Raw genomic sequence first — 5,498 nt, forward strand, 5'->3', positions numbered from 1 at the left:
GCGAAGTTCAGAGAGTCGATTTCAGTACCCAATTTTCAGAATCCTAAGTGTTTTGGAACGAGACCCCCTCGACGGTCCGTCGTGCCCACGACGGCGTGGGATTCGTCGACTCAGCCAGTTTTTCCAGAAATAAAATCTGCTGCTCAAAACGACTAAACAGGTCGTTACAATTTACTATATTATGATGTTGATTGGATTATTGGATTAATGTTGTGGAATTGAGGGTGAGGTCTTGAAGGAGATTCTTGGAAGCCACTGGTAAGACTTTCAAGATCATGAGCACTTTAATTCAATTATGTTGGTCTATTCTTGATGATGATGTTCAATTGGAGTATGAATACGTGAATAGGATAGGAAGATGATGAGATGATTAATATGATAGAATGTTATGAATATGATCCATGTGAGATGATGATAGGGGTATGATCATGAAAGATTGAAAGTGATTCTCTTATGTACCTTATTATTATGACTATGATGTGATGATCTCACTAAATTTTGGGTTGTGATGAAAGGAAGTTCTCATTCTAGACCTAAGAACTATGATCATGATTATACAAGGGGTTAGTACCTAAGGCCTATATTGTAAACTAATGTTAAGGATAACTTAAAGATACTTCAAAAAGGGAATTTAGCTTAGCACTGAGTGAACTAGTCAATGAGAGGTGTCCCTTCCCAAGAGGGAAGGTGGGTTCACTATTGTTCTCATGAGATGGAGACTACAATGCTAATGTGCATAAAGAGAGTTTCTCGTAACAATCTTTTATTTCCTTAACTATGTGCCCCCATAGGAAGACTAGCTAGTGGATCCACTTAGATGCTACGAATATGTATGGTTCTACCTTGGCAAGTAGAGCACCTTCTTTCGGTATAGGGTTTCATGACACCGGATTCCATGTTAGCTCACATGGTCTGTTATCGGTTATGGGGAATGTTCCCGAAAGTAAAATGAATGAATGAAAGTAATAAGATGGACACTAACTAGGATGACTTAAGGGGTACCACTTAGTGTAGGTAAGGATATGAGACTTTACATATGCATTGCACAAGTTGGCCTCTAGGGGAGTCCTAGGAGGAGTTTTTATGCACTTATGTTGTGAATGAAATCTATAATGTGGTGCTATATAATGTTGATCTTATATGATGTTGGTTTCAGTTGATGAAAATGATATTTGTCTAAATTTCTATGTATAAGGATGACTATACATAATATGAGGTTATATGAGGTAAAGACATTACTTATGGTCTCTTTACTAGTTTACTTGGTTTATGTGGGGTTATGGGGCTTCACATGAGCATTGCACTAGTTGACTTGGATTGAGATTGCGAGTAAAGGTCTTGTATGCTTTGATGATACGAACTCTAGAACATGAAATGTTGATATGCCTTTCTGATGATGTTATTCTTGTATATGGATATGAACATATCTTAATGTTGTGATTATTGACTTGTATATGCTCTTTGTCTCACCCCATTTTTAGCAAAACGGGTTTTGATGCGCAACCTAACAACTATTTTGGGATTTCGGAATTGAAGAATCGTCACCTAACGAATTAAGGCGCGTTAACACACCTATCTAACCTAACTAAGTCTAACTAAGGTCGACGAGCCAAAGATCAGGGTAAGGGTTCAAATTACCTCGAGGGGAAGGGGTTAGGCATCCCTCGAGGTCCACAAGTTTAGGTTCCGACCGTATCTCATGCAATTTATGTGGGGGTTACAAGTAACAATTAAGGTCACTTCATTACTATTTAATTTAACATGCTAGCTTGGAGATAACATAATATTAAACAAGAAATAGCACATTATTATTTTAATCAATTAGTCAATCATGTGAAACTAGGTGATAACATGATATTAAACAATTACGGCTATTTTATCATTTTAATTAGTTGAATAAGCATGTAAGGCTATGTGATAATATAATACTAAACAATTAAGATGAAATTATTGTTTTAACTAATTATTTAAGCATGCGAGACTAAGTGATAACAATAAATAAAATATTAAATAAAAAATAACAGATAAGTGAGAGGATAGAAATTGTACAATCATATAGGCAAACAATTTTATAATTTTGTTTTAAGCTACCTCACATAAATATAATTAAAAGAAACAAATAAATGGATAAAAAGGAAGGGAGACTCTAAGAGAGACAACAAATTTTTTTTAGAACAGTAACAAATTTATTATTAATGCAGAAAATTACTTCTTAGCAGAAAATAATAACAATGCAGAAATTTACTTTAGAAAGCAGATTAATATTAATGCAGAAACATTTTTAGGCAGTCAATTTTATTAGATGCAGAAATTCATTATTTGGCATGATTTTACGTGATTAGACATACTGAATAATTATTAACATACAAAGAGTTATTAAAATCGAACCAATTAACCTACCCAAAATTATTAGAATCTTATTTTAACATGCAAAAGTTATTGGAACCTAATTATTTTAGAATTCATTAACAAAACTTAAAGTTATTAATCAAAAATATTAGGCATGCTGGAAATTATATTAAACCTATAGGCATACTTTCTATCAACAAGTACATTGTGATAATATAAAAGGTAGCACGTAATTCCCCCTCTCCTTGGGCGATTCCCCCAAATTCATTTCATATATATAGAGTTTAGCGTTTATAAATTATTATAAAATAATAATAGAGATTAAATAATATACAAAACACAAATTAAATAAACGTGAGCTCGTCTAACACTTCCACAATCCATAGCAACTCTTCAACATCTTGAACCTTTGAGTTCAAAACCTGTTAAACTAAAAGAAGCAACAATCCACGAATGCAACCAGTAAGTACAACATCAATTTTCACATATTAACAATGCAAGTTAAATCAAAGACAGGCAAACACATAAAACATCAACCAACAACAAATATTATGCGCATATAAAAGGATAGAGGAACTGACCCCATCGCGTCCATTATCAATACAAACTTGCACAAATGTATGGATGAAAAAATAATATACATACTAGATTAAGAATACCAACCAGTTAGGCAGACAAGAATATTAGCAGTGAAGAGCACTTAATCCAATCACAGACCCAAACACAACGCAATAGCAAGTAGAGAGGAGAACCTTAAAGTTTACCGGAATCTTAATTATTTTAAGAGTAGAGAGCAATATTATGTTTTCCAAGTATAAGCAATGAGACAATGAGAGATGATTAAGTCTGTTTTTTAGAGAATGAAAGGATGGTCTCTTTTTATAGTGATGAGGGGTACACATAATAAGGGATATAAATAAATTAAGGAGTCAATTATAATATTTTCCTTATTACAAAGGGAAAGAAATAATTATGGAGTAGGGAATTCTTTTTTTTATTTTATTTCCTGAACTAAAAAAGAACACAATCAACAAAATTATTTACCTTAACCAGATGACTTTATCAAAATAAACAAATAAACAACTATACACATTGATTAAGGTAAAATATCAATTACTAGGTCCCCATATTAATTAAAATAATGCCGTTATTTGACGACAATTAGAATATAATTATTTAAAGCAAGGAAATAAAATCACAACCTCAATCACATAACTTTATCATAATAAGACAGTGAGCAAATTGAATGGGTAAGTAATCGGTTCAACAATAAATAATGAATTATTTTATGAAAAGGAAAATATCACACAACTTCTCACCTATTTTTTACAAACAAGTAACAATCCTAATACAACAATTAAGGGTAAGTCAAAATCATAAAATCCCATTTTAAGAGTTTGGAATCGGATAGAATTTTAGCCACAGAAACAATTATTCAAGGGAATCTATGATTACTACAAATTAACGACTGAAGTCAAGCACCAACAATCTCAATAATATTAAAATGAAAAATATATTGATAACTACAGGGAAGCAACTAGGCTAACCTGGGGATGAGTTGTCATTCCAAGTCAAAATGGATAATGATTCAGTAGCATACTAAGTCTAACAATCAGAAAATTGTAGAAGACAAGATTAAGATAATAAATGATGGCTCAGTTTTGAGATCAAGAAAAGATGAATAAATTTCATATATCTATATATAGGTGAAATGATATTTTAGGAGATATTTACCCGAACGGATCTGTAAAGATCCGTCTTATCGAAGCTTTGCATTCCATTTACGGTATGAGCAGTAACAGTTGCCTTCGTCGGCCCCATCGGAGTTGTCGCCTTCGCCAACAAGATTCTCGTCGGAGAAGAGAACAACTCACCGGTCGGAGCTCGCGACTGCTGTTGCCTCGCGTTTCTGCTGCTGCGTGGAGTTGATGCTACATGCTGAGCTGCTGCTGATCCTGCAAAGAGAGGAGAGGAAAAGGAAAAAAGACGAGGAAGGGACAAAGGAACGAGAGGTTGAGGGAGATGAGAGGGAGAGAATATGCCGGAACTGTTGTTTGTTGCTGGTCTGCTGATTTTCGAGCTGCTGACTTGAGGAGTCCTTGCTGGATGGCGCAGCGATTGCTGCTGGTTTCTCACCTAGCTGCTGCTGGACGGAGAAGAGAAAGAGAGAAGGGAGGATAGAAGAGAAGAGAGGGGAGGAAGAGAGGGACGGAGGAAGATAGACATCTCCGCCTTTGCGGCGTTTCACCAGTTCATGGAGAAAGGAGAGGCGGCGGCTAATTTTGGAGAAGAGAGAGGCGTGAATGAAAAAAATACTTTTAGGTTTATGAGTCTCTTAGGGTATTAGAAATAGGAAGGAATAAAAGGATAGATCTTGACTGTAGGATTAGTTTAGATGAGCGACTAAGATTTGATCTAGGATTTAACTAAAGGATGGACGTTTGAGATTCAAAGATGAGGTCTTAAATCATATTGGATTAGATATGGAATGACCAAAATTGTATTAAATTTGGATAGACTTGAAAGATAAGGGTGGCTATAATTGAAAATACAATTGGACTTGAGATGGTTAGAATCGAAAGAAATTAGAATAAATGGGCTACAATTTAAATGATTTTGAGGAAAATTTAGGAATTGCTATTTAATTAAAATACTAGATATATTAAAACATTTTTTATATAATTGAAAATCACTTAAATTTTAACAAATTTGAATGAAGTAATTATTTCCAAATTTATTAATAATATTAACAATAATTTTACAAAGTGAACATACTAAAATATAATTTTTTTATGCAAAATCGACTAAAATTCAAAACTTAAAATAAATTTTAAAATACATATTTAATCGAATAGAATTTCAAAAAAAATGATTAAAGGTCGGTCAAAATTGAGTGTCAACGGCTGCCCCTTGGTTGCTTGGGAATGAAGAATGAATTATTGGGCAACCAACATTGACTTACAAGCAGATTGTGTCCGACCGATAGAGTTGAAGAAGGGTACGAGTGAGACTTTGGTATTAAGCCGCCTACATATCTCTGTTTATATGAGAATTAGGTCATGAATTACATTCAAGAGCAAATGAAACTCTTAAAAGTTGAAAGTGCGATAAGATATTCGAAAGACACGATATCAACTTGAATGAATAAG

At 33.7% G+C, this 5,498-nt stretch overlaps 1 long non-coding RNA gene across 1 annotated transcript; it reads right to left on the reverse strand.

Moving 5' to 3' along the window:
- Positions 1–2,560: 2,560 nt before the first annotated feature.
- LOC107026638 lies at positions 2,561–4,672 on the reverse strand. The gene is made up of 2 exons (XR_001457617.2): positions 3,897–4,672; positions 2,561–2,779 (listed from the first exon to the last, which is right to left on the reverse strand). It is a non-coding gene; the product is annotated as an uncharacterized LOC107026638 (long non-coding RNA).
- Between the last annotated feature and the right edge of the window lie 826 nt (positions 4,673–5,498).

Source organism: Solanum pennellii, chromosome 8, assembly GCF_001406875.1.
Source record: "Solanum pennellii chromosome 8, SPENNV200".
Taxonomy (NCBI): Eukaryota; Viridiplantae; Streptophyta; class Magnoliopsida; order Solanales; family Solanaceae; genus Solanum; species Solanum pennellii.